Source organism: Amblyraja radiata, chromosome 2 (genome assembly GCF_010909765.2).
Source record: "Amblyraja radiata isolate CabotCenter1 chromosome 2, sAmbRad1.1.pri, whole genome shotgun sequence".
NCBI lineage: Eukaryota > Metazoa > Chordata > Chondrichthyes > Rajiformes > Rajidae > Amblyraja > Amblyraja radiata.
The window spans coordinates 63,447,088-63,459,118 of record NC_045957.1 but is presented as its reverse complement, the minus strand read 5'-3'; the positions used below and the strand labels follow the sequence as shown (position 1 = coordinate 63,459,118).

The 12,031-nt window shown below is 44.7% G+C and overlaps 1 protein-coding gene across 1 annotated transcript in view; it reads left to right on the top strand.

Annotated features, from left to right (window-relative positions):
• Positions 1-12,031, top strand: part of LOC116990306 (dual 3',5'-cyclic-AMP and -GMP phosphodiesterase 11A-like) — a 266,877-nt gene that overhangs the window by 138,210 nt on the left and 116,636 nt on the right. The window lies entirely within an intron of this gene.

The window sequence follows — 12,031 nt, the reverse complement described above, 5'->3', positions numbered from 1 at the left end:
GCATGTCTCCTTACCCCCCACTGATTCTGTTCCATATATTTGATGGTGGATATCAGATCTGTTTTATTGTGATTTAAACTTTGTTGTCCATTATCATCTTGATGATACTTGTTCATACTCAATAAAATGTATGCTCGCACCAGCCCTTCTCCATAATTCAAGGGACTTTCAACTTGGGCATTCTCAGGCACTGGGGTGGCCATTGTGATAAGATTTTTTGTGTGAACTAAATGCTCTCAATATTATTAAAGCTCTTATAACACATCCCATTAAGCATTGGTCTCTACTCCCTGCTATCAAAGGGGTTGACCACACGAGGTTGGGAACCATTATTCTTAAAAATGCACAATGTTAGCTACTGTTGACATTGCTCTGAGTTAGCTAAGGTGTTTGTAGATTGGTTATTGCATGTGAACCAATCATAGTAGAGTAGCATCATTAACCCCGCCTTACTGTATACTTTATATTAACACCCACTTCCGACATTTAAGAAGGGTTCAACCACCAACCCAGCGAATTATCGTCCTGTTTCATTAACAAGTACTTGCTGCAAATTGCTGGAGCATTTAATTGATAGTAATCTGATGCGACACGTGAGCAAACATAACATTCTTGCTGACAACCAACATGCATTTAGGAGGCATAGATCATGCGAGTCTCAGCTTATCCTGACGACAAATGACCTGGCCAAGCACCTTGATAGTAACGTCATCACGGATTTAGATGTGCTGGACTTTTCAAAAGCATTTGATGTCATCCCACACCAGAGACTGCTTCGGAAGCTTGACTTCTATGGTATTCGTTCCAACACGAAACGATGGATTTCCAGTTTCCTGACGAAACGTCTTCAGCGTGTGTGTGTGAACGGAAAGAGCTCCAATTGGCATCCAGTGTTGAGTGGTACACCTCAGGGCACAGTACTTGGCCCACACCTATTTCTGCTTTACATAAATGACATCCATGAAAAAGTCACAAGTGCGACCAGACTTTTCGCTGATGATTGCTGTACCGTCCAATTAAGTCAGCTGATGATGAAGATGCTCTCCGAAAGGATCTCGATACTATGGTTGAGTGGTCACAACAATGGACAAGGACAAGGGGTCACAGCTTAAGGATAGAGGGGAAATCCTTTAAAACTGAGATGAGAAAAACCTTTTTCACACAGAGAGTGGTGAATCTCTGGAACTCTCTGCCACAGAGGGTAGTTGAGGCCAATTCATTGGCTATATTTAAGAGGGAGTTAGATGTGGCCCTTGTGGCTAAAGGGATCAGAGGGTATGGAGAGAAGGCAGGTACGGGATACTGAGTTGGATGATCAGCCATGATCATATTGAATGGAGGTGCAGGCTCGAAGGGCCGAATGGCCTACTCCTGCACCTAATTTCTATGTTTCTATGTAACAATGGGGCATGCAGTTCAACCCTTCCAAATATGAAACTATGCGTGTCACCAGAAAGAGGAATCCAGGCGAAACATCTTACAATATACTTGGTGCCACCCTTGAAGAATCCAAACAAACCAAGTATCTTGGCATCAAATTGCAGAATGATCTGCGTTGGAATGGTCAGACTCATCATTCTACGGTGAAAGCAACAGGTGTCCTAAGCTTTCTGAGGCACAACTTTCATCATTGTTCAACTTCTGTCAAGGAGAAGCTATACTTCACCCTCGTTAGACCTCATTTGGACTACGCAGTTGCAGCATGGGACCCATACACAAATAAAAAAATTTCTTCCATCGAACGTGTCCAAAGACAGGCAGCTCGATTTGTTACTAACACCTATGAGAGAGAAGCGAGTGTCACCAAACTTATGAATTCTCTGGGGTGGAACCCTCTCCAAGACAGACGTGAAGCTCACCGTTTGACCTGTTTTTGCAAAATGTTAAATGGTCAGCTCGACATAGACTACAGTTTAAATTCCATTTGGAATATTTTGGAGGACCAAGAAACCAAGAAACCAAGATTAGGCAGTCTTGGAAGCGGTAGTGATGAAATAACAACCTGCTATACCGCTATACTATGTGTTACAATTAAAGATGGCTTAAACTCTAGACCTGTGTTACATCAACTATTTACATGGTGTCAGACAGCGTGAAGTGACCCACTGCGTCCGTATATCGTGTTTTCTTTGCGTTTGACTTAAGGGCCTGTCCCACCAGCATGCGACTGCATGCGGCAAGCGCGACCTAACGTGGTCACTTGAGCCGTACGGCCTCGCGGGGCCAGTCCCACTCGATCGCCGGAGGTGTATGGAGTTGTGCGGGGCAGGTCCCGACATTGCGCGGGGCTCCGAAAAACTGACACTGTCCAAAAATTCCGCGCGACAACGGCCTGTCGGCCCGCAGCCGCATTGAGGCCGCACGCAGCTCCTCGACGGGCGTATGCAGCGTCTCGACGCCGTATGCAGCATCTGCATACCGAATTTCAGCAAACTCAGTTCACCACTGAGACAACTCACCCGCAAGGACTGAATGGACCTGGTACCAGCAGTATTAAATTAGCGCGTGTGAAGAGTCCACTGTGCATACACTCCTACACACAGCTGGTAAACTTTTGGATCCCTCTGTGTCCATGCTAATTAACAACAAGTCTGTGAAGGCCAAATTGGATACTGGGGCTCGCGTGGTGGTAATGTCTCTGCATGTCTACAACAAGATAAAAAATAATGAGACCTTGACTAGAGATGGCTCTAACTTACATGCTTATGGGGAGGGGGGGGGGGAGGGGGGAGGTCCTGCATCCTCTTGGAAGAACTAGCTTTAATTGTGTGCTGCAAAACACCACAAGAAATCTGACTTTCTATATCCTAAAATCGGACTGTGACTCTACTGGGCATCCATGCGTGCCAGGACCTAGGGCTAGTCTCCTTCGACCGCTCCGTTCACAAGTTACTTATATCTGAGGACCCGATATAAAGATTCCCTGATCTGTTCGATGGCAAGCTGGGCAAGCTGCCTGCGACCTATAAGATCGCCATTGACCCCACCGTCGACCCAGCGTTCCATGCCCCCCACCGTGTGCCACATGCCATGCGAGACAGAATTGAGATTGAACTAAAAAACATGGTCTCCATGGGTGTATTAGCCGAAATCAGCGAACCCACAGACTGGGTCTCCACCATGGTTGTCACGCAAAAGGAAGACAAAAACGAGCTCCGCGTGTGCATCAATCCAAGAGATCTAAACACTGCCATCAAGCGCCCACACTGTCCGATGAGAACTGTCGAGGACGTCGTGGCACAAATCGGGCGTGCAATAGTGTTTTCTGTACTAGATGCAAAAAGCTTGTTCTGGCAGATACCACTAGATGACGAGTCCTCGAACCTCACTATGTTTGCTACACCGTTTGGCAGATTCACATTTCTTAGAATGCCATTCGGCATCAACTCGGCCAGTGAGGTTTGTCAAAGAACCATGGAACAGCTGTTCACAGGCCTCCCGTGTGCCATCATCGTAGATGACATCCTGGTTTATGGCAAGGACATAGCGGAGCACAACAACAACCTCAAGCATATTCTGGACAGGGCACGTGAGATTAACCTAAAATTCAACCCTAAGAAATGCAAGTTCCGCTTTCCAGAGATCACCTATGTCGGACACGTATTCACTTCTGATGTTCTTAAGCCTGACCCGAAGAAAACTGCTGCCATCCGAGAAATGCCAGCCCCTACTGACGTGCTAAGCCTACAACGATTTCTGGATATGGTGAACTATCTGGGTAAGTTCATACCGAATCTCAGTGAACCCAGTTCACCACTGAGACAACTCACCCGCAAGGACTGAATGGACCGGGTACCAGCAGCATCAACTGGTATTTTTAAAACTTCAGCTGGCCAGCGCTCCTACCCTGATATACTTCGATCTGAAGCGTCCTGTCACGATAACCTGTGATGCCTCACAATAAGGGCTGGGCGAAGATGCCTTCAAACATCTGCCGATGGGACTGTACTACCTGTGCGACTGTACTACCTGTATCTTACGCCTTCCGCACCATGACGGACACCGAACAGCACTATGCCCAGATCGAAAAAGAGCTGCTAGTTGTGGTCTTCGCTTGTTCAAAATTCAAGGATTCCATCTTTGGGAACAGTCAAAACCGACCACCAACCACTTGTAACCATCCTGAACAAACCTATACACGCAGCACCTGCACGACTGCAGCGCATGATGATGCAGCTCCAGCGGTTCAACTTCAGAATCGTTTACAAAAAAGGAAAGGACATGCTCGTTGCTGACACTCTCTCATGCACCAGGTGCATCCAGTGAACGACATCCCTATGAACGGGATGAGCTTATGGTTCTCAAGGTTGACTTCATTCCCACGGAACACTTGCGCCGTCTGGCTGAACACACAGCCGCTGACGACACTCTTCAGCTACTCTCATCCATAATTAAAAGAGGCTGGCCAGACAAACAATCCAGCACACCACTGGAGGTGCAGCCGTTCTTCCTAGTCCGCGATGAGCTGGTAATACAGGAAGGTGTCATAGTTAAAGGCCACAAAGTCGTGATCCCTTCATCGTTACAAGACGAATACTACAAAGAGGCACACAACGGTCACCCAGGCACAGAGGCCACGTTGGGCCACGCACAGAGCATGTTCTACTGGCCCGGTATGGCCAAGTACATACGGGACAGAACAGCATCCTGCCCCATCTGCAACAGTTTGGTACCGCACCAACAGAAACAGCCTCTGCTACAACTCCCACCAGCACTGCCTTGGACATCGCTGGCAGCAGACATTTTCGAATGGCACGATAAACACTACCTAGTCCTGGTCGACTCGGTATCGGAGGTCGTGTTGTCCGAGACATCAGGCGTTTAGCTGGTGAGACTAGGACCCCGTCTCTGGAGATGTTTCTAATGATAGCATCATTAACCCCACCTTACTGTATAATTTATATTAGCACCCACGTCCTACATTAGGCAGTCTTGGAAGTGGTAGTGATGAACTAACAACCTGCTGTACCGCTATACTATGTGTTACAATTAAAGATGGCTTAAACTCTAGACCTGTGTTACATCAATCATTTACAGTGTTGAATATATTGTTGAGGATATTGGTTGCTGAGGAAACATTTCTTGATACCTTCACTAATGTATTGATGTGATAGACAATTCTGTTGACCTCGAATACCTGTTCATAAAATGTCAATAAAAGGGAGTTAGATGTGGCCCTTGTGGCTAAAGGAGGTCAGGGGGTATGGAGAGAAGGCAGGTACGGGATACTGAGTTGGATGATCAGCCATGATCATATTGAATGGCGGAAGGGCCGAATAGCCTACTGCTGCACCTATTTTCTATGTTTCCATGTTTTTTACCTACTGAGGGAATTATTCCCTACCATCATTGTTGGTGGTCTATATATCATCCCTCGCCAATGTCAAGATGGCATTCGACAAATAATACTTGGTCATCAACTTTCTTGAAACATTTTATCATCTCTTTATCATCACTGGTGACTTCAATCAATCTAATTTAGCAACGTACCTACCAAATTCAATCAGCATGTCTCCTTTCCCACTGCAGAATGCACTGAGGACTGTGTTCTGACAAAGGCAATTAGGAATGTTCCTCACCAGAAACCTTGGATGAATAGGGAGATTCACTCTCCTTGAGACCAGATCCAAGGCTTTCAGGAAAGATGATGATGTACTGTGCAAGGTGGTCAAGTGTGATCTCCACAAAGTTCTATGAGAAGCAAAGAGAACATTCCAAATCAGACTTGCGGCTGATTTCCAGCAAGTGGGTGACCATGACAGAGTATGAATAACTGTATGGACTATAAAACGGAAATTGAGGGCGATCTCTTGCAACAGCACATCTCTACCAGTACAATGGCATCAATGCCTTTTACAACCATTTTGAACAGTTATAATTCCACCAAGGCTTGCCTCCCCACCCCCCACTGACTCTGCCCCATATACTGTATCTTGGTGGCGGATGTCAAAGCTGTTTTTATCAGCCTGGATGGGTTTTGAAACTGTGCACCAATAAACTATTTGCAGTCTTCACCAACATCTTCAACCCTTCTCTTCAACAGTCTACTATCCCTATCAGATTCAAGGAAACCTCCCTCATTCCAGTCCCCATGAAAACTAGAGTGGTCCATTTCAATGTCTGCTGTCAGAAGCTTTCACGTTGACCATAATGAAAAGGTGTTGAAAAAGTGGCAACAGCACACATGTGCACCAGTGTTTCAGACAATCTGGACCCTTCGCAATTTCTGCACTGCAAAAATAGATCTACGAAGGACGCCATCTCTTCTGCTCTGGATTCAGCTCTGGATCGATAAGAACTCTATATCAGGATGCTAATCATTGACTACAGGTCAGCCATTAACACCACAATACTGAAAAAGCTCAGCCCTAAACTTCTAGAACTCGGCCATGAGGCCTGAATCAGCAACTACCTTCTGGACTTCCTGACTTGCAGTTCCTAGTTGGTTAGAAATGGTCATAACATTTCCTCCACAATAGCTCTCATGATCCATGTCTCCCAGAGTTGTGTGCTCAGTCCATCGTTCAACGTCCTGTATAGTCATGACTGTGTGGCTTAGTTAAATACCAACCTGGTCAATTAAGTGCACCGATAATATCATTGTTGTTGGCCCATTGAACAACAACAATGAGATGAAGTATAGGAAAGAGATCTAGAACCTCATGTGCTGGTGAGAAGACATTAAACTAGTCCTTTATGTCAGACAGAAGGGTTGTTTATTGGATGAAGGAAGCGAAGGGAAGAATGCAGTTTGTCCTCATCAGCAGAGCATCTAAAAAGATGGATGACAGCTTCTAGTTCTCTGGGGTCCATATCACCAGCAACTGAACCTGGTCCCTTGAGATTGATGGATGAAGAAGTGCACCTGCATTTTTACTGTATTTAGTGTCTAAGAAGATTCAGCTCATTCTCTCAAACCTCTACGAGATGTACTATAGAAAGTATACTGATGGGATGCATCTTAGCTGGCATGACTCTTGATTCTTCTCTTCACTGCCTGAACCTGCAAAGAATGCTCGAGTGTTTAATTGTCATATGTAACATCACCAAAACCATGCAATTCTTGCTTGCTGCAGCTTTACAGACCCATTAACGCAAAACACACAATAAGTATACAATAATCAATAATGCAATAAATTAATCATCATTAATGCTATGTGATTATAATCATGCACAAACTGAAGTCCACAGTGTATCCAAAACAAAGTCCATTGCAGATCATAGTTGCTGAAATAATGCTGCTTGTTATGCAATATTCAAGAGTTTGATGGCTGCTGGGAAGTAGTCGTTCTTGAACCTGATAGACTTTGCAGGCTCCTGTACCTTCTTCCCGATGGTAGTAGCAAGATAAGAGCGTGACCAGAGGGGTGTGGATCTTTTATGATATTATCTCCCTTTTTAAGAGCACCTCCTTGCATTTGTCTTGCTGACATTGAGAGAAAGGTTGTTGCCTTGACACCAGCTCACGAGGTTCTCAATCTTCTTCCTGTTCTCCATCTCATCATTATTTGATATATGGCCCACAACGGTGGTGTCGTCTGTAAATCTGTAAATTTAATTGGATTGTACATGGCTGCCACAGTCGTGGGTGTTCAAGGAGTAAAGGGAGCTGAGAATGCATCCTTGTGGAGCACCAGTATTGAGGATTATCATACAGGATGATTTGTCCCCTATCCTCACTGATTGGGGTCTGTTAGTCAGGAAGTCCAGTTGCCGATCATGCAGAAGGTCCAGTGGAACCACTACTAAGGCATGCATGACATCCATCAATAAAAGGCAGCCTTTATCTCTCCAGTCATCCAAACTTGCTCCAGTCCTTCAACCATAGTCTTCATCCTTGTTGAAAGAAATTAGATTGCTTGGGTATCTAATTGCAAAGGTGACTAATTGCAAATCGGTGACAGTCTAACAGCGGAGGCATTATTTGTATATTTTACTGCACTGTCATGAGCCACGCATGTTCTGAATGCAATTTGGATCACATGGAAGCATGCAAATAGAAGTTTTATTTTGTGCTGTGTATTATTAGGTTGCAATTACATTTCTCAGTTATTTATTCAATTACTTAGCACTTTTTAAAAAGTTCTCCGACGATTACATTTCTGCAACTTTTTATCTAGCCTCGCAGTTGGGAAATATCGGTTTCCCTTGCTCAATGTAATTGTATCACAGCAGATATTATCGTTTGAGTGGCTAGAAATTTGAAATCATTGTGAAGCCGATTTTAAAATTATTTCCTCTGTATTCTTGATAGGGAAGAAATTCAGCCAGGCCTTTTTACATAAAAAAATGTTTAAACTGAATTCTGTTGACATTGCATGGATTTGAATCCTGCAGGCTGTAGTGTATTAAAAACCGCTAAACGTGCTCTCAATGGCAATCCTTGGTGCCATCTGTGATAATACTAGGATTCTGACAAATATTTCCCACTCACCCTAGTACAAACTGCTCCCTGGAGATTAAATGGTCTACTCAGTAAAACAAATCCTTCAATCTTTGTTTCTTTACTGACCTTTTTATTGCAGTGAAGGAACTGCATTGCTCATTAAAATTGTACAAAGCTATTAATTACAGAAACCCAATGCTATGTCACCATGAACGCAGAAGTTCACCATTCCAAATCTCTCCAGGATTGCTAGCTTCCATCCCTGTTTCTGTAAACCTTATCTACCTTGGATCATACTGCCTGTAACTTGCCTTCATAAATAAGCATTACCCAATTCCAGAAACCTCCTGTTGCCTCACATATGCTTAGCATATTCCACCTCCCTGACTCAGACCCCTTTGACATATTCCTCTACATTATCAACGTTTCTTAGTTGATTCTTGGCTAAACATATTCTGGATCTTCCAAGCCTTGCTCTGCTCCAATTAAAGCTTTTGTTCAAATTCAAAACTTTTCACATTTAATGGTTCCTTCTCTCAACTCCAGAGAGCCAGAGGACCACGAGGAGATACATGGAGTGCACTCTTGGTCTCCTTAATTTGAGATTTTAATGTCTGCTAAATTCTGAGGGAACCTCCAGGACTTCCCAGTGAAATCTGGATACTTTGTCCCTGTCTATTGCATATTCCACAACGTTTTCATCATGAGGATTTAAACCTTCCCTGTAGGACCCCAGCAGAAGTGAAGGAGACTGAAGAGGCAGGGACAGTGGAGGTGAATGTCAGCAGATGACGACCTTCTATGGGAGACCTTCAGTGAGCATATTCCCCAGGAATATGCCTGCTCATCTTGCAGGCAGGGTGTTATTAACTGGGATACTGATGATTTATAAGAGTCTCAACAACATAGATACCATGATGCAGGTACTCTTATTCCAATAGGGGGATCAACTTGAAGTGCAACTGGTTACCTATACTTGCATATCAGAGCCACGACCATGGTCTGCATTGATGTTGTGATGATTGGATCAGTTGATCCCAACATATGCCAGCTAAAAGCGTACCATTGATCAGTTGACCATGGGACAGTAAAACTGTGGCAGTGATGTCATCCCTTCCTTGCCTTGTTAATGAGCATCTCTATGAAGGAGGCATGGTGGCCATGTTTCTGAGTTGATCAAAGTCAGTAAGGAAAGCTATCAACAGCACCTGGCTTTGTGAAAACTTATTTCAGTACCTAGAAGAGTAATTTATTGCAAACAGCAGGCCTCACTTAGACTTTGTTCCTATATTAGAAAGACTTATAAAACTAAACCATCTGGAAATGGGCTAGCTACGCAAGCACCTGGTACACACTCACCAGACCCTGCTACATTGGCCCAGTCCAGGCAAACTATATGATGTAACCCCTTCCAGTAAATGGAGCTTTTGCAGACCATAAGGTAGTGTATTCCCTCAGAAATCAGTGTGGACCCTCCCTTTGAAGGTGATCCAATAGGACATAGCTACAAATGCATAATTGGAGGCCCTATTATTGTTTGTTTGTTTGTTTTTGCGTATGTATGTGTGTGTAGAATAAGTACAATATGTATATCTATACACACACACACAAACACACACACACACACATACTAGACTAAGTGGGACCCGTTGGGTCCCAGCTTCACACGGGAGGGCTGATCCCCCAACGCAATATTCCACCTCTCCACCAATTCCAATATACATACTCACACACATACACACACCCTCCACGACACACACACACACACACACACACACCCTCCACGACACACACACACACACACACACACACACACACACACACACACACACACACACACACACACACACACACACACACACACACACACACACACACACACACTCACTTACTCACACACACACACTCACACACACACTCACTCACACACACACACTCACACACACACACTAACACACACACATACACTCACATTGGTGGAAAGGTGTCAGCCTTGATAACAATCAGCACGGAACCACCACAAGGCTGCATGCTCAGCCCCCTGCTGTACTCACTCTATACTCATGACTGTGTAGCTGGTCATAGTGCGAACTCCATCATCAAGTTCGCAGATGACACCACTGTTGTGGGACGTATCACTGATGGGGATGAGTCAGAATATAGAAGAGAGATCGACCGACTGACTAAATGGTGCCAGCATAATAACCTGGCCCTCAACACCAGCAAAACCTAGGAACTGATTGTGGACTTTGGAAGAGGTAGGATAGGGACCCACAGTCCCTTTACATCAATGGGTCGATGGAGGAAAGGGTCAAGAGCTTCAAATTCCTGGGCGTGCACATCTCTGAAGATCTCTCCTGGTTCGAGAACACTGATGCAATCATAAAGAAAGCACATCAGCGCCTCTACTTCCTGAGAAGATTACGGAGAGTCGGTATGTCAAGGAGGACTCTTTCTAACTTTTACAGGTGCACAGTAGAGAGCATGCTGACCGGTTGCATCGTGGCTTGGTTCGGCAACTTGAGCGCCCAGGAACGGAAAAGACTACATGAAGTAGTAAACACTGCCCAGTCCATCATCGGCTCTGACCTCCCTACCATCGAGGGGATCTATCGCAGTCGCTGCCTCAAAAAGGCTGGAAGCATCATCAAGGACCCACACCATCCTGGCCACACCCTCATCTCCCCGCTACCTTCAGGTAGAAGGTATAGGAGCCTGAAGACTGCAACGTCCAGGTTCAGAAACAGCTGCTTCCCGAGAGCCATCAGGCTATTGAACTCAACTCAAACAAAATTCTGAACATTAATAGCCCATTATCTGTTTATTTGCACTGTATCTGTTGTATTTATTCATGTGTATATATATTTATACAATGGTATAAGGACACACTGATTTGTTCTGTATTCATGCCTTCTATATTCTGTTGTGCTGAAGCATAGTAAGAATTTCATTGTCCTATCTGGGACACATGACAATAAATTATCTTGAATCTTACACACACACACATACACTCACACTCACACACATTCACACACACACACACACACACACACACACACACACACACACACACACACACACACACACACACACACACACACACACACACACACACTCACACACACATACTGACTCACACACCATATATATGACATATATATGACCTTTCTTGAATCTACTCACACAAATCTACTGAGCGCGGCCTCTCCACTGTGGGGCTTCCGCAGTCAGCGGAACTTCCGCAATCAGCGTGACCTCTGCACTTACCGGAAATTATGCAATCAGCGCGACCTCTGCACTCATTGGAAATTACGCAATCAGCACAACTAAGCGGAAGTCAGGAAATGAGCGGGACTTTTGGACTAACCACTGTCGGACCTAATAAAGCATTTATTCCTTCCAAACACAGTCGGACCTAATAAAGCATTTATTCCTTCCAAACACAGTTGGACCTAATAAAGCATTGCAGTTTCAAGCACAGGCAGGGCAGCATGCCAAACAACTCATGGCATTGTCAATTCATTTCCAATTAAGCATGGCAGTTTCAAGCACAGGCAGGGCAGCAGGCCAAACAACTCATGGCATTGTCATTAAGGGCTAACAAATCATTTATTGCAAGTACATTGCAGACTCGCAGTTCAGTTG